Source organism: Micromys minutus (genome assembly GCF_963924665.1).
Source record: "Micromys minutus genome assembly, chromosome: 22".
NCBI classification, from domain to species: Eukaryota; Metazoa; Chordata; class Mammalia; order Rodentia; family Muridae; genus Micromys; species Micromys minutus.
In genome coordinates, this window is record NC_137957.1 from 13,599,040 (window position 1) to 13,617,524 (window position 18,485).

The 18,485-nt window shown below is 46.3% G+C and overlaps 1 protein-coding gene across 1 annotated transcript in view; it reads left to right on the plus strand.

Annotated features, from left to right (window-relative positions):
- The first annotated feature begins 8,564 nt into the window (after positions 1-8,564).
- Positions 8,565-18,485, plus strand: part of MSRB3 (methionine sulfoxide reductase B3) — a 109,325-nt gene continuing 99,404 nt past the window's right edge. The window contains exon 1 of the mRNA XM_080935051.1: positions 8,565-8,717. The gene's annotated coding sequence lies outside the window, so the exon portion shown is untranslated. The remainder of the gene's footprint in view (positions 8,718-18,485) is intronic.

The following is an 18,485-nucleotide window of genomic DNA, read 5'->3' on the forward strand; positions in this document are numbered from 1 at the left end:
CTACATTATATCTGCTAACTATATTTCTGCGTATCTTCCGTTGTCTCAGTCTCACTTGTACATTTTAGGCTCCGGTTTCTTCATCACCTGCCGGGGCAGCCTTCCCAGCATGCCTTATCACTCCAGTGCCTGCACCATATTCCACCCGTGTGTGTGTGTGTGTGTGTGTGTGTGTGTGTGTGTGTGTGTGTGTGTGTGATAGGTCAGAAGTCAATATCGGTTGCCATCCCTGACCAGTGACCACCTTACTTTGAGATAGGACGTCAGGATCCTAGAACTTGATTCACCTACACGCCAGCCCGTGAGTGAGATTTACTGTCTGCCCACCATCCTCCCTGCAGCATGAGAGTTATAGATGCATGCCTCTGCACCCGGCTCTTCTGTGGGTGCCAGGGATCTGAACCCACATCTCATGCTTGCACAACAGGCATTTTACTGACTGACCCACACCTACAGCCCACGAAGTGTCTTCTGATCATTAGGGCTGACATCTTTTATGACCCACGTATGCATGGATATCTAACTGGAGTTATATCAGACTTTTTAAAAATAATGTTTTAAAGATTATATGTTTTATGTGAGTACACTGTCTTCAGACACACGCGGAAGAGAACATCCGATCCCATTACAGATGGTTGTGAGCCACCATGTGCAGAATGTGTTCATGGGAATTGAGCTCAGGACCTTTGGAAGAGCAGTCAGTGCTCTTAACCTCTGAACCATATCTCCAGCCCCTGTAACAGACTCTTACGGAAGCGTCTTCGACATATGTAAAGAATGTTGGCTTATTTAAAGAAAAGGCAGATTTAGAAAAATGCAACCAACCTCAGCCATGCCTTTCTTCAGGTATCAGTAGTTGCAAAGTCCCCTTATTTATCTTCACTTCCAGCATCTCACAGAGCAGACGAGACAGCTATTAATTTAAGATACAAATGAAATCCCAGTGGAGTACAATGAATTGCAAAGTCATACATGGCTGTCTCCTGCCATGGGGCTTGAATAAGATGCTGCTGACTTACAAGTTTATTGCTCAGCTTTTCTGACAGCCAGCTTTAGAGATAACAAACATCTGTGTATTTGACTTTTCTGGGGGAGACATGAATAAAATGTCTGTTCATCCCAGATAAAGCACTGATGGACCAAGGAAAATTTTCTTTGTTGAGTTTGGTGAACAAAGGAGTTTATTGAGGTTATTAACAGGAGCGTGGATGACTCCAAGGCAGCCACATCAGGCAGCCCCACTGCAGAAAAGCAGACCCTGGGGTGAATGGGTGCAGATGTGCAGACTCGGTTGGTTCTGTCAGTAGGGCTCCTGCATATCCTGCAGGCAGCTCTGCCAGAGTATCTGCTTCCCCGGCGATTGGTTAATGTTCATATGTGGCTAGAGAAATGGTCCGGTGATTAAGAACACTTAATTGTTTTTACAGAGGACCAGAGTTCGATTCCTAGTTCCCGAGTTAGGAGGCTTAGTCATCTGAAACTCTGGCTCTAGGGATCTGATGCCTGTTTCTGGCCCCCTGCGGCACTTACACTCATGCACACACACACACACACACACACACACACACACACACACACACATCTTTAGAGAAAAATAGCAAGTAATGACATGATAGCACACATTAGTAATCCCAACAACTGGAAACCGAAGGCAGGAGAATCAGGAAGTTGAAGCCATCCTCAGCTGCACAGCAAATTCACATCCACTTAGGCTGTATGGGAGTCTGTCTCCAAAGACAAATGATCCAACACCTTAATGAGCCTCCAAAGTCTTTAGGTATCCATTAGCTTCATACAGGGTTCCTTCCAAGATACAATATTTCAATTGGGAGGAAATAGAGAGCAACATTCCATTCTTCCTGTAGCTCTTTTTTTTTTTTTTTTTTTTTTTTTTTTAAAGATTTACTTGTTTATTTTTTTTATGTATGTGAGTACACTGTAGCTGTGTTCAGACACACCAGAAGAGGGCATCAGATTCCATAACAGATGGTTGTGAGCCACCATGTGGTTGCTGGGATTTGAACTCAGGACCTCTGGAAGAACAGTCAGTGTTCTTAACTGCTGAGCCATCTCTCCAGCCCCTTCCTGTAGCTCTTAACATTCTCCCTGCCCTGTCTTCTATGATCTCTGAGTATTGGTGGCTAATACATGCATACATGCATACATACATACATACATACACACATTTAATTAACATATTTAAACATTTATGGGTGAACACCGAATTGTTCTTCTACAAGACACTTTCAGTCAATGCAACAAGTTGTGTTGTGATAGTAACCACTGCCTACTAAGAACCAAAGGGCTTTCCTCCAAGACCTAGGCTGACAGCTGCTCTAAACTATGGGCATAAACACACAAAAGGCAATTTGGTAAGCATATCATACATGTTTAACAAGACAATAGCAGTTGTTCCCCCCCCCCCCCTCCGGAGCCTTTTAGGTCCTCACCTTCAAATAGTTGCCCTGGCTCACAGTACCAGACAGGAGTTTCCCCTCCTGGAGTGTGCCTTCCAAAAAGCAAGAAAGCAGTGGGTTGTGCTTTTAACAGCTGTGCCACTATTGCCCTGGGCATGTCTTGTCTGGTGTGTTGTGGTTAGAAAGCGATGTTCCCTGTAAGTCTGACATTTGAATATTGGTCCCCAACTGGGAAGTACATCACTGGGAGCAGGCTTTGAGATGAGGTAGGTCTCTTGTTTTCCTTCTTAGAGTTGGTTATGTGAGCCCCCAGCTGCTGCTCCCACCACCAGCTGCCGTCCGCCTCTGCTCGGCCATCATGGACTCCAACCTCCTGGAACTGTAAGTCCAAAGTAGCCTTTTTCTTCTATAAATTGCTTTGGGCACAGTGTTTTATCACAGCCCCGGAAGAGTAACCGATGAAGTAATGTACTGTGTCAAAAGCCTATCAGGGACAACAATGGGACAAGCCTTCCCCATCAGCCTGCCGCGTACCTCCTAACACTACAAAAGCCATCAGTCAGGGATGGGCCTCCCATTGCCTTCCTGGCCTGATCTTTACACACTTCTGCTGAAGCATACGATCTCTTCGGCAGTATGGACTTACAGCTCACTTCTGGTGTGTAGTAACAACTTCTGGTGTGTGACAGACCCCAGGCACCGCCCTGGCCAACACCTTATAGGAAGGTGACATGCCCCTGGTATTGGGGATTTTTTTCGTGCAACACTATTAAATAATGAAACTCTTCTTTAAAATCAGAGTTGGCACAGTCTCTGAAGGGTCACTACCATACCGAGATGAAGAGATTTTAATAAAACAAAACAAAAAAAAAAATTAGCTAATGTCATTTGTTTCCACAGTGGCACGGATGTGGGACAGTACCCCTCTAGCCTTCCTTAGTCTACAGTCGTTCCTCATGAGCCACCCTGTTTCCTCATCTTGGGGCACTACTATGGGGCTGTTACTCACCTCCACTCCTCCAGTGGGCTTGGTGGGTCGGCTGGCACTGCTTTGCCTGGCTAGGGGCCTGGGCAGAACGGTCACACTTTTTGCCTGTCATTGCAGTTGACTCTCGGTGGCTGCTGTGCCATCACCCTTCCATCAGCCACGTATGGCTGCTGAAAGGACCCTGGGCTGGATGGACAGTCTGCACACATCTCAGTGTATTCCTCTGCAGGGGAGAAACATACACAGCACTCCATAGGAGTAACTACCCACCCTTAGGACAATCACCACATCTGCCTTTACACTTCTGGGGAACCGTTGCTCAGACCCTAAAGCTACTCAGAACCTCACTAGGACACATGTCTTTCTATCAGCACACCACCAGAAGCAGCAGATCTTGCCCCATGTGCTTCTGAGGTGGCCCGTGGCAGCCTCGTGGTCGGCAGCCCCCTCTCTCACTGTTTCCTAGATTGATTCCTTACTTCTTTGGGGCCATTCCAGATTCTTTCCCAAATGCTTTTAGCAAACCTCCCCTGCCTTATTTCTCTTATTTAGCATACTAAACATTTTTTGCCATTTTATTGTTTTCATGGTATATTTTGTACGTCAGTGAGCATTCAGCACATAGAAGAAGATGACTGGAAGAGAACGCTTCTTTTGAAGATTTCTTTTTAATCGCTCCATATGTTTTGATGACAAGCAGTTTTCACAACCTAGATTCAAACATGACTGTGGGCTTCTGATTACTTTGAGGAAGTTAAAACAGTTCAAAAGAGTCATTATTAGTAATTTTGAATATATTGTAAAAAAAATAAAAATTTAAAAAATGTGTTGGAAAACTGTTAAACATGACCTGAAAGGTGATTTTTAAACACAAATGTAGGACCATGAGCTGTGAGAAAAAAAATCTGAGTGGCTTTAGACAGGAAATCCAATCAGATAGGGTTTAAAGGTAAAGTGTGTTTTGTGCTGATTGCAGGCTGGTAGGAAAGGATATAAAGGTTTGAAAACATAATGCTGTATCAGCTTTTTGTAGGGTTTGAATGAAAATGGCCCCATATGCTCAAGGTGAATGGCGTTGTTTGAAAGGATTAGGACATGAGGCCGTGTTGGAACAGGTGTGGCCTTGTTGGAGGAAGTGTGCCACTGGGGTGGCCTTGGAGGTTTCAGAAGTTCAAGCCAGACCCAATGGCTTGCTCTCTCGTCTCAATTCCTTCTCCAGCACCATGCCTGCCCCCGTGCCTCCAACCATGATAATAGGCTAAACCTCTGAACCTAGAAGCCAACCCCGATGACATGCTTTCATGTATAAGAGCTGTGGTTGTTAATTCCACTTCCCCAAGAAGGGCTGCGTAGTCACGTGACTCCAACAGAACCTTCCTATTTTAATTAGTAAAATAGAGGAAAGCCTGTGGCTGGGCGGGGCGAGGGAAGTAGAGAGGGCTGAGAGGTCAGAGGAGGTCAGAAGACGGAGGGGGAAGTTCGTGGTGACATGGAGCTTCCCAAGGACCCAGGTGATATTGATTGGTGCTAAAAAGCCATGAACATTAAGGATTTTATAGGTCTAATATCTCATATAGAAAGGCAGTTTGTATCTTTGTCTACTTGATGCAATCTTGTGTAGAGGGTTTGTGGATTGAGAGTTGAATATATAAATCTGTACGAAAAGCTATTAGCCTGTAGAGTTGTGTTTGTGGGATTTTGGGGTAGTGAAACACCCTGGGACAGAGGCGGAGAACAGGCAGTAGTAAACCACCAAGGGAAGGGAGTTGCATGGACAAGTTGGGCCATGGTGGTGGCTCGGACCCGGTGCCAGAGGTGCTTGCGGCTCCGTATCAGGGGCGGGCCTGAGGAGTGAGACCTCAGGGCCGGTAAAGAAATAAACCGATTTTTTATTTTTTAATATTTACTGCAACAGGTGGCGCACCAACGTGTTAGGCAAGAAGCCACTAAAAGATTTATGGCTATCAGCCTAAGAGTTAGTTAAAAAGCGAGAGGTTTTATTAAGGAGCTGAGAATTGCATGTCCGTGAGGGTATCGTTTAGCTGGCTCTGATTTTTCTTGTGGTTTTTGGTGTTGTCTGGCTTTATCTCTCATTTTTGTTTTCCTTCTTACATGTTTGTTTGCTCTCCGGCCTAGGCTAACCTTGAACTTACAGCTTCAGACTCCAGAGCTCTAGGATTACAAGCTGCCCCACTATGCCTGGCCCCTTCCTAACTCATTTCTTCAGCACACCTGACATTGCTCTGTAGTATGCAACCATTTCAGGTTAGCCACTGCTGAATCACCTAGAGACATAGTCTGTTTCTGGTGGTATTGTGTAGGCTACACCCACAGACACCTGCAAGACTGGTGGGAGAAGGAGGCTCTTCCCTGTAGGGTCTTTGATTATGAGCCATCTGGCAAGGGCTGGGAGGCATCACAGCCATGCAATACAGCTCTGCTGCCCAAGGACTGCTTATGTTTGTTTATGTTGTCCAAACTCTGACCTCAAGCTCATTAATAAATGTAACTAGTAGAGTAGTTACAGCCCCAGAGTAAGTTAATGCAACCGGTCAGGTCCCCCACTCGCCTGTTCTGGTGTAAATGTTTGCCAGTGTGTCACTGTCACATTGGAGAATTGGCCCAGGATTCGGGGAAAGTGATGATTTCCACCAGGCCCTTTTTAAAATTAAAATCAAGTAATGCTTAAGATAACACACAAGATTGTTGTTACTAAGTCCATGGTGAAAAGGCACCGAGAAACGTCGTGGGGATTTAAACTTCAGCAGTTCAGTCACAGACCTCATGGGGGAGTGGTCTGAGGATAGCACCTTCCCTCTTTTCGGAGCCTCTGGCAAGCCAGCTAAGGTCAAGTTTCTTTCTGTGTCGGTCTCTACCTCCCGTACCTGAGGTAACCTGAGTGCCTGACAGATACTTAAAACCTTAAGAACCCAAGGGACATCCTCTTTGAAGGCTCCTCATTGTGAGGGTGTGTGTGTGTGTGTGTGTGTGTGTGTGTGTGTGTGTGTGTGTGTGTGTGTGTAGGAAATAGATGATGTTAACATGGTGAAAACGTGCACACACTGTAGATTGAAGCTTGAATTCCAACCCCACCTCTTTCCTCCTGGTGAAGGTTCTGTGCCTATGTCTTCCTAACTGCAGGACAGGCAGAAATACTAACTTCACAGGTATTTGCCAGGATTCAAACAGGACATCAGGTGTAAAATATCTAGCCTCCTGTCTGCCGTTTACTTTACATCCATTGAGTTCGTCCTTTCTTCGTCCATGAGTATGTCCTTGACATACTTAATTCAGACATTATAGTTGCCGGTTGACAGGCGCAGCCTGCGAACCCGTCTCCATCTCCCCACAAGTCGCCTTGTGGTGGCATTGCCCGTCTTAGCGTCATTTTAAGCTTAGCTACATTTTAAGCTTGCTACAGCCCTTCGAGACACGATTCCCCCTTTATGTAGAGTTCTTTTCTAACGTCTATGACTGACTGCACTCTTACTTTTGTTCTTTAGATTATGGGGAAGGGACCATGCTGGGAAAAGAGGAGAAAGAACGGCTGCTTGTGTAATACAAGCTTCAACTGTGTGTGGTGAGGGGTGGCTAGGGAGAAGGGGGGGATACTCAAGCTTCCTGTTCCTGCCCACTGTGTCCCAGGTACATAGCTGGATAGTATTAATGGGCCTTGAAAACTCTTTGTCCTATTACAACTTAGGCCGTTTGCCCATAGCTCCACCACCACTGCTAATGCATGAGGTGAAATCTGCCCATTCGTTGGGCGTAATTCATGGGATGCGTTAGGAGCAGCCAATTGCAAATGCACTGTGTTTTGGCTTGTGGGCCTTCATACTTTGCCAGAATTGCATTTGTTTGGAAATGAGGTTTACTAACTTTCAGATAAAGCATTTCCAAGCACAGTGTGATGGACAAATTATCCCCCATTTAGCTCATGTTGGAATAATCCACCCTCTAAATCTGTTTGACATTTCCCCCTTCCGTGTTTGCCGCCAATTAATCACTCCTGCACTATCCTAATATGTTGAGAAGTGATTGTATAACGTCCCACGTCTCCAGATCCTGGCAAACATTTGTTTGGGGAGGAATGTGGATATATATTATAGTAATTAAGACATAATTACACTCATTGTTTTGAGAGACGGAGGGTCATTTGGATCTGATTAATTGTAGAGTTTAGTGCCAAAGAAAAGTCAGGTACTCACACGCTTGGCCTGTGATTAAACATCTGGGGCTGACATGTTGGTCATCAGAGGTAGTGCCCTTAGAATACATATCAAAGTTCCTCCTTGGACAGTGTGATAAATACAAGTGTGTGTGTGTGTGTGTGTGTGAGAGAGAGAGAGAGAGAGAGAGAGAGAGAGAGAGAGAGAGACAGACAGACAGACAGAGAGACAGACAGAGACAGACAGACAGACAGACAGACAGAGACAGAGACAGAGAGGTGGTGGGGTTGGGGACAGATTGTATGAGTGACTATTGAGTCAAGGTGAGGAGGAATGTTGGTGTAAAGTCATTTTAGCTGGATGAAAACTTTTCCAGTCAGCCTGCTTTTTTGACTCCATATATGGTGTTCAAGTAAAAGTTCAGGGGCTGCCCTTTTGCTGAATCTCACTACACACACACACACACACACACACACACACACACACACACCCCAGTGGGGAGTGATAAGCATATTCTCATTCTCACCTGGACACACAGTGGGTGTGGTGGGGACCCTCTCAGGTGCGACCCCTGGGACACAGACCGTGGTCCTCTGTATTATGCGTATTCAGTAGGCACAGGAGCGCCCATGCCACACCTTAACTGGCACTTCTCAGGCACTTTGGTACAGGCCAAGACTTAATCCCGCCACCACCAGGACACGTCATCCCCCAGGTTCTGTGCTCTCTGGCGTCCCGACCTTACAGTAGTGGTCTCGGGTGGATGCCGCGAGGGGGCTCTGCCCCGGGGTGCCCAGGCAAGGAAGCGCTGTCCCCGCAGGGCTGGCCCGGGGAGGCGGAGGCGGCGCTGGAGGCGGGAGTTGGCTTCCGCGGCGTCCCGGGCAGCGGGCCCCGTCCGCGGCCAGCGCGCTCCGCCGTCCTCCCTCGCTTGTCTGCTATGCTCATATTTGGACTCGGCCGCCCGTGCCCAGGAATTTCCCGTCATGCCTCCCGCCGCCCCGTCTTGTCGCCCGGAGCCGGGAGGGAGGAGGGATCGGACAGCGGCGGCTCGTCTTCCCCGGAGTGCGCGGCGGACCCTCCGGCGCCCAATCGCGCTCTGTCTCGGCCTCTGCTTAGCTGTGGTCGCGGCCACCACGCCGCGCGGTGAGTCCCCGCCTCGCCCCATCCCGCCCTCCAACCCTCAGAGTCAGCCTGGGACCTGAGTCTCACCCCCCACCCCCCACCCCCATCCCGGGAGCGCCCGCGCCACCCCTCAGCAGTGAGCGTCATCCCCCGGTCGTAGAACCCGGGCGGACCCGGGAGACTCGCCTAGTCTCGCCTCGCCAACGAGGGGCAGCGCAGATCGAGGTCAGGCGGGAGAGCTCGCGCCCCGCCACCGCCGCGCTGACACCTTACCCGTCCCTGCCACGAACCTGAGCCGTCGGCCCCGCGCGGGTCCCCGGGGAGGCTCAGTGGGGTGGCGGGGGGCACGGGCTGCAATTTCGAGGGCGCGTCCCTCTCCGCAGCTGCGGTTGGGGTATAACGGGCCGGGGCGTGGGAACCGGGAAGGCGTCGCCAGGCCCGGGGACAGGGGGCACACCCGGGACCAGGCTGGCTGCTCATAGGCCAAACAGGTACCAGCCGAACCCCAGGGAACAGGTACCGGTTCTGTTTTCTTTTCAAGTGGAAACAAACACCAGAGCCCCACCCCCTCCTTTTTTTTTTTTTTTTTTTTTTTTTTTTTTTTTTTTCTCTTAAACTTTTCCACTGGGCTATTTCTAGTCAAACTATCTCAATAAAAAGTACTGTTCCTGCCTTTGTAGGTTATGCGACGAGCGTGGTAATTCTGAAGTGGGAACACTAAGAATTTAAAAGAATTTTCTTTGAATCATATGGAAAGTATTAGGGAGGGTGTTTTTCCCCCCTCTTTTTTACATCGAGTGTCAAAAAACCAATTATTTCAAGTACAAAGGGGAGACTTTTAAGGAAAATATTAAGTTTCAGGGGCTCCTGAATTTGGACAGAGTAAACTAACCACGGCTTGATTCATTTTTGTCCGGCAAGGCAGAAAGTTACAGTCATCAGAAACTGGGATTACGTGGGAAGTGTTGGGTGGTCGACGTGCTATCCATCGATAGGATAGACTGAACTGTCGAAATGAGGTTTGGCTACCCAGGACGAGCCACATTAGTTGACAGTTGACTACACCCCACACCCCATGCAGCATGAAAGACAAAGTAGGTTTTAAAGGTCCTTGGTGGATAAAATGTTACCCAGGAAAGATTCTCAGGGTTATAGTTTCTAATGTGGTTTCTCAGAACCAGTGGCTCATGGTTAAATGTACACAGTTTGTAATCACTCACATTAGCAATGACTGCACTTCTACTGTTTGTTCCTGAGCAGTGTTCTTCTGAAGGATCCACCTTTAAATAGACTCAGAATCCTGGAGCTGCTTGGTAATGCTCCTTCTTGGGAATCAGCAGATTCCCACTAAACATTTTATCAATGGGTTTCTAAAACCTGCTGGGCTGGATAGGGAACAGATTGTGCTGAAGGGAATATATGAATGATTGTGTGTGTGTGTGTGTGTGTGTGTGTGTGTGTGTGATAAGTGGGCTTATTGATGTTTGTGGTCAAACAGCCTTTGAAAACCAAAATCAACTGTGCCATGGCCTCTTGCCAGGAAGTTCAAACACCAAGTTTATATTTGGACTATTTAAACATAGTTCTAAAAATTTGTTTCTACCTGATAGTCGAATTTCTGATGCTTTAAATAGTTCTCCTGTGTGGCTGTCTGGAAATTTTTTTTTATATTAAACTCAGTAGCTCTTTGCCATTTAGATTTTTGTCATAGTGCCTAAACTGCCCGACTGCCAAGGTCGCAGCACACGGTGTCATTTAGTTTTCGAATCAAAGCCCTATTTCAACTTCTAACGTTACTTGTTCCAGTAGCTCGGCTAAAATGTTGAACCTATCAGGTCAGAAGCCCTTGTCCCTTCACTTCCGAGATAAGAGCATCTAACATGGAGCACAGTGGGAGGCCCTTCATCCCAGCACACGGAGACAGAGGCCCGCAGGCTTGTGTGAGTTTGAGGTCAGTCTCATTCGGGTAGCAAGTTCTAGGCCAGCCGAGGTTTGGTTGTCAGACTGTCAGGGAAAAAAAAAGTCTAAAAACTATCTGAAATTAGGATTTATCAGTTTTTCTGGTGTATTTTTTCACTTGGTAAGCAAACATAGATTTTCTTTTTTAAAGCATCAGAAAACAAAGTTAGTAGATGCTTTTGAGTTTCATCATAATCTAGTCAGAGCCCTTTTATTTTTAAACCATACACACACAGACACACACACACACACACACATTTATATATGTAACACACGTGGCTGGGGATTGGTTGATGAATTTGGTTCCAACTTGTTCTGTAAATACTTCCCAACTGCAGGATTCTCTGGTACAATTTTATTTACATAACCCCGAAGAGCCACCCACTTCATTCCTTCAGACATCTGAGTGTCAGTTCAGCCTTTGACTTGTTAAACTGGTCTCCAGGTAGTTGGGTCCCATGGGCGTGGCTTCAGCGTTGGGGAGCCATCTGCCTCAGGATTGTCTCTCACAGAAGGTACTTACCTGACTGGAACTCCTTTAAAATGCAGCCCTGTACTTTCAGAGTGTGCTGCTCTGTCCCTGGCAAATGTCTGTCTGCCATTTCGGTAGGTAAACCGAAGCCTCTGACACCCGTCCCATAACTTGGGTTTGTATTTGGGTCTGGGGAGATATAATCAGAGTTCACTCAGCACTTCCTGCCCTCAAAGCCTGTGATTAGTTACCTGGGGAACCTTCCAAACAAAACCCCATCAAGTGATGCATTGCTTTCGAATCCTGCCTCTGGGAAGACTCGGTTCCACCTACCAGCCTGAGGTCTTTACAGTTGACTGTCCTTTGGATGGTGCAGTCCATTAGCATTTCCTATGGCTGACATGGATCTTGTGACTTTACCCTGAAAGCCCTTTATCGTCTCTTTCTTGGGCGTAATTCATTCTTGTAAAATGTTCTTCACTGTGGCTCTTGATCTCATTGCCCAACAACAGTCTGAACTTTTCTTTTGAAGCCTTTAAGAGAATGTAGGGGGAAAAACCTAGAGCAGCTATGAGTCAGCTGACTTTGTGGAAGGTTTTGATTACTGCTTGTTTCAAGAGACAGAAACAACCCTGAAGTAGAAATAATCCAAAGCGAAGAGTTTTGAGCTTTTAGTCAGAAGGAAGGAAGAAAGGGGCAAAGGAACGCACTGGAAGACCGTTGGAAGCCAAGCACAGACGGACTTTATTAGGGTCCAAGATTATGATGGACAACGAAGACCTGGGACATTCTATGTCTCTAGTCTTTGCCTTCACGTGTGTCCCTTGTCTCTGGCTGTTCCCGTTTTTACCCTTTTGTCCTTCTGCTGTTTACAGTTACTCTTGGCAGCTCCGCCGCTCTTCATGTGTGTCTGTGTCCCTTGACCACAAATATAAAGCTGGCTGAATGGATCTCAGAGGATTAACAACCTGACGACACACAGCGTGGCTCGTGCGGTTGGTCTAGATTTCCCTCCAAAGTCTCTTTGACCTCTGGCATCATGTGGCGAGCTTGAGTCAGCCTTTTCCTGTGCTAGATTTTGGGGAGATTCAGTCTTTACACTGCAGGATTTCGTCCCGAACGCGTCACACCCAGGAGTTACGAGCTCAGAGAACGATGCAGTTGTGAGGATCCTGGATGATAACCATCCATCCAGCCTGCGGGCCGCCGGCTGCTTGTTCTCAGGAATCCACTCACGACAATGTTGAGTCCAAGTATTCATGAATGGTGTGAAAGCGACAGCGTCATTCAAAAGAGGAAGAATTTAGGGAGCATGAGTTCACGAGGTTTGGCTCACGACGCCAGCCTTTTTCTTCTTTTCTTTTCTCCCCCTCCACCGCCCCCTCTCCGTGGTCGACCCGGCCCCTTGTGGTGCCCTGTGAAGTTGTTCCTACTGAACTGTGTGTGTAACTTCCTTGGGTTCTCCAAAAGCTTGTGTCGCCCAACACCATGTGCGTTCACTATGCAGCGAGCTCCTGGTTCACTTGCAATTCTGAGAAGGCTCCCAGCCCTTTAACAGGGCCACAGCTATGTTATATGCTGACCTCCTATATGCCGACTTCCTCCTCACAGGGGCACTGCCCTTTCTTAATCTTCGTTTGTTTCATAGATTTTTTTTTTTTTAATAAGCGTTTCCATAAGCATTCCAATTTTCCATGTGAGGATTAAATATGTAAGAGACAGGAAGTTTTCCCACCAACTGAAGTAGTACAGGACGGGAGAGAATGGCTCTGCTTGAGCCCTCGATATTACGTCAGACACAGCAAATGCAGAAGGCACGGAACAGGTATAAACAGCAGGGCAGTGACAAGGAAGGGGGGGGAGCACTTGGATGGGCTCAGAACTCGACAGCTAATGTAAAGGCCCGGAGGTTTGGACTGGCCTCATTAGCTATGAAATTGGAGTTTCTTGGTCCCTGGAATGTCGCAATCAGAGTTGAATTGCAGGTGGTATTTCTAACAGGTCACAGGATAAGTGGAGTTGGCAAAGTATTGGCAAAGTATTGGGTGACTGAGAAACAACGTGGGAGGGTCTTTTTTTTTGTTTGTTTTTGTTTTTTTTCTTTTTTTAATGAAGACCCAAAGTAGGGATCAGCAATGGGATGGGGGAAGCCTTGGGGGAGGGGCTGAGATCATTAAGTGGATACTGAGAAAGAAAGGGATGGGTAAAGGGTGATGGCAAAGTGTTAGGCCTGGGTGACCGAGAGAACAGGAACTCCAAACAGCTTTGTAAAGGAGGTGAAGCATTAGCTTCAGATCTTTGCTGTGGAAGTGTGTGGTAGGCTTGTGTGTGGCCGTGGAAGAGGGCACCGGAGCCACGTGTGCTGAGGTTGGAGGGAGAGCCAGAAGGACTGGAAACGAGACCTGTGTGAGTGGAGAGGGCTGGAGAGAGAGGTAAGAGGAGAACAGGGTTGGCTCCAGCCAGAGGAGGGAAGGGGGAAAAGAATCCCAAAGAACACGGAACCTGAGAAGGCTTCGAAAGCGATCCACTCGGCACCTGGCATTCTGTCTGTGAGTGTGGCTTTTCAGATCGCCCATGAACTGTGCAGGAAATAGGGCAGGTACCGAATCTAGAGTGCCCTTAACCTGCGCAGTGGGACTGCTCTATCCCCATCCTCCTCAATACAACAAAACTTAAGTTCCGGACACATCGTGTCCCACACCCCTCCTGGAATGGGCAGGCGGTAAAGATGGTAACTTTCAGTTCTCTGCCTGGCTCTGTGTCTTAGGGACATGTTCCATTGCTGTCTTAAATAATTGTTGACATTTTTTTAGTCTAAATAAAATATATGAAGCCCGACTATCACTGCACGCCATTTTGTACTAAGCCAGACAGACAGACACACACACACACAGAGCCCCTGAATGTCTTGTATTAACCGTTGTCACCTGTATGGTTCCAGCACCCTCGAGCTAGCCGCCCTGGCCACTGTACCATGGAGAAGCGTGGCTCTCTGGTGTGAGGTGAGCTCAGAGTATCCATACTCCTGATGTCTGAGGTTGAGAGGGAGCCTTTGAGTAAGGCTTTATTCCCATGGCCCGTGGAGACTGACAACACCTGTAGCTGGTTAAAGGTGAACCTGAGAGAACAGGCCTAGAAATTGTTCTCAGGTAGCTTACAGATAATAGTATACCCCGATTTGTGGTTTATTTTTAATTTCTAAAGTTTTTTTTTTTTTTTTTTTCTTTTCCTGGCCAGGAGATACAGTGTTGTTAAATGGTCTTGAGGTTGGGGAGACATGAATGGTATACTTCAAAAACTCTGTTTTCAGGCACCAATCCCAGGTCTACCATGTGATTCTGAGGTGAAATTTGTGTAACCCATTGTAGCATTCACTGTTCTGGTCATAACTGTCTGCCACTGCGACACACGAAGCAACATATTCTCACGGTTTCTTTAATGACCAAGAAAAATGTTTCAGAACCCGTGTCAAATTTAAGTCATTAACACGAATGAGTCTGTCTACGTGGGAACGTAAGACAGTCCTGGCGTAGATCCATCTTACATTTGCCTGTTTACTCTTTTGCTTTTACCGGGTTTGGTGACCACAGACTCTGGGCTTGGTGGGAGTTGGAGAGAATTGTAATGTGTGTGTTATTTTCTTTTTCTTTTCTTATGATCAGTAATGTGTTAGTAAGAAAAGTGTGGCCATGTCTCCCGGGACCTAGCCCAGACTGGATAAGGTACTGGGGTAGGTGACCACAAGTACTCTTGGAGTTCTAGTTTCATGGTAATCAAAGGGAGAGTTGAAAATTGAAAGCTCACTGTCATCTTTGCTTCTGATATTTTTTTCTAAAATTATGTTAGGTTTTAAATTCTTTTATTGTTTAGATTTTATGTGTATGGGCATTTTTCCTATGTCTGTGTCTATACTATGTATATACACTGACCATGGAAGCCAGAAGAGGGCAGTGGAACTGGAAGTACAAATGATTGTAGGCTGACATGTGGGTGATGGGAATTGAACTTGGGTCCTCTGGTACTCTGAGTAGCCAGTGCTCTTAACTCCTGACCCATCCCTCCCCCTATTTCTGATTTCTTTCTTTCTTTTTAAAGATTTATTTATTATATGCAAGTACACTGTAGCTGTCTTCAGACACACCAGAAGAAGGCATTAGATTTCATTACAAATGGTTGTGAGCCACCATGTAGTTGCTGGGATTTGAACTGAGGACTTCTGGAAGAGCAGTCTGCTCCTAACCACTGATCCATCTCTCCAGCCCTATTTCTGGTTTCTTAATTTGAATGTGTCAGACTGCCTTAGTGGGCCAGGAAGAGAATGGTTTGAATACAGAGGTTGTTCACCCATAAGAAGAGCCATTTGAAACATTTCAGGCTCATTTGCATAATTACCCAGTAGAGCTGCAAGAGAGCTGCAGTGGTCTGAGAGGAATGGTGGGTGGCAGTTAGGGGACTGTTCTAACTTGTGTTCTAAGCATTTAACTTTCTTATGTCTCTGTCTCTGTAGCTGCAGAATTAGGGTTTACCTGCCAACCTCTGATGTTGCTTTTAAGCATCTGTGGTCTATGGGTTATCTGGAAATCTCCCAGGAGCTTCCATAACTTCTAGTGGAGATAGCATGGACAATAAATTCTATAGAATTATGCTTTTCTTTTTATGCTTTTAAGTTTCACTGTTTTGTTGAACTATCTACAGATATTGTCTAAGATCTTGTTTTTGAACTTTGTATCCTAGTGAGAGCCCAGTAATTGGATCTATAGCTACAGTTACATAAGCCTTTTAAAGATTTAGTACTTATTCGAAAGATAGATTACAGTGTATTAGAAGCATCATATGCCTGGTCTGAAGTAGCAGCATTAAGCACTAGAAAGGAGGCCTCTTTCTTTTTTAAAGTGTAGCAGCCAGGGGTTGCTTTTTCATGCTTGGGAGAATGTCTGTGAGTGGGAAGCCTTCTTTCAAAGGTATGAATAACCAGCAGAATTTGCCCCTGGCCATGCTAAAAGTAGGTTGTACTCTTAAAGACCGTGAAAGGAAAAATGCTTTGCTTGTATGATATGTGAGCACTCACCTCAGTTTATTAGTAAGCTTTATACTCCTTTATTCAAAATTATTTAATGCGTGTGGAAAGAGCAAGTCACCTACATAAAATATATAGACCTTATTTTAAAAGTCTGAATGCCTGCCACGTGTTCCTCTGCTGGGAATCAATCAGTGCTCTGAGATTTTTTTTTGGGGGGGGGGATTCCTCACCAATGATAGTGTGAACTCCTCTGTCTTCATCCTCGCTGTAGAGGAAGCTTTATATCCCACCGCTCAGTCTGTGTTTACAGATGCTTGCTGTCTGCTGCCACAGTGTGGGCTTTGCTTTTTCCCTCGAAATATTGTGTTTCTATGTTGGCATGTATCACACACTTTTAAAACAAGACCAGCATTTCTTAAATTTTTTTTACATTTATTTATGTATGCAGATGCCAGTGTGTGCCTCTGTGCATGCGCGCGCGCACACACACACACACACACACACACACACACACACACACACACACACACACACACATACACATTGCAGTACATTTGTGAAGGCCAGAAGGCAACTTGAGAGAGTCAGTTCTCCCCTTCTGTGTATTTGAGGGATCAAACTCCATTTGTAAGACTTGGTGGCAGGCACTTCATCCGATATGCCATCTTGCTAGCTCTAAATATCGGGGTTTTTTTTGTTTGTTTGTTTTAATGGAATTTTTATGGTTCTGTGTGAATCAGTTCTAGGACTTTTCAGATAACTTTTGTCCAAGGGATACTTCATATGTTGGGAACTTAGTAAGAACTTCCTTCTAGCATGAAATGACGGTGGGGGGGGGGGTATAAAGTTCTGGATGGGGATGGAAGCAACTGGTTTTCCACTAACCCCAAATTACAGAATTGTGTTCGCATAAGGAGCAGAAGCCCCCAAATGCTCACTATTTTAAAAAGTGCATTTTTTTTAGAGATCAAAATTAGAAATAAAAAATTAATACTTTTTCAGATGAGTTTTAAAAATAACCTGCAGTTTTTTCCAAGCTCTGGGACATTTTCCTAACACCTCTCATTTAAACATGCTAGATTTCTCCCACAAAACAGGAAGCCCATTTATCCTAGCATCCCCTGAGATTTAACTTTGTTTTTGGCTGTGGGGGGAGGGGCCATTACATTTTTCCCCCGTTTTTTATTGTTTGAATTTTCCCGGTTTTTAGTGCTCTGTGTTCAAACCCGCTAAATTCATTGGGCATTGTTTGTGTGTGCACGGGCGGGGGCGTAGGTCCATCTGCTGGAGCACCGTTAGGTTCTCAGGGACTGGATCTCGGAGGAGAATGGACTTGATCTCAATCTCTCCCAGTAGCCATCACTTGTCGGTGGTTCCTCAGCTGGGGTGGGACTTTGTGACTCCTTCTCCAGTCTCTGCTTGGAGCTTTGTCTGGCTTGGTCTTAAGCGAGCCTTGGGCACGCAGTGACGCAGTGACGCAGTGATGGCGGCTGTGAATGGCGGTGCGCAGCTCTCTCCCCGCCTCATCGCCTCATCCGGGCAGCAACCCTGCCTGGCGTCTGACTCCTGCAGTCTTTCTGTTTCCTCTTCCATGATGGTCATGGAGCCTTGGGAGGAGGGTCTGCCCTCTAGATGTTTCTTTTTGGGTGAGCTCTCTGTTACTCACCGTCTATTACAAATGTAGGTGAGGGCTGAGAGGTGGCGTAATCTCCTGTTTAATTCTGTGTTCATTTAGCATAATGATAGTAGTTGGTTCTCCCTCAGGGCCTATCATCTACCCAGCCACAGGCTCTTGATGCTGATAAAGGTGCTAGACGTGAGTTCCCCTTTGTGGGCCTTAAATCCAACCAGACTGTGGCTGGTCACCATCATCACATTTGCCTACTTTTGTGGATTCAGAGCTAAGTGCTTTTTCCCTTTAGTAGCTTCCCATGCATAGCATCTTCCCGCACCTGTAGAGAGAGCATCCCGGTGAGAACCAGTTTGATTTTCCCATGTTCCGAGGCTCAAATACACGAAGTCTTTAGTAACAATGTCTTACCTCTCAGAACACCAGCAGCAGTGGAACTGACCTGTGATATTTGGGGAGGGCGTGTCTACCAGATCCCACTGACCAATAAACTCCTGCCTGCCACAGGGCTTTTTATTGGACAGGCTGTGGTGTTTGGGAATGACATTGTACTCCCATTGTAGGCTATGTGTGTGTGTGTATACACATATGTATATTTATATATACATGTGTGTATATATATATGTATAATGTATACATATGCATATATTTTAGGAAGCTTTACACAGTAGTAGGTTTCAATGCAGCTTTTCAAAGGCATTTAGACTT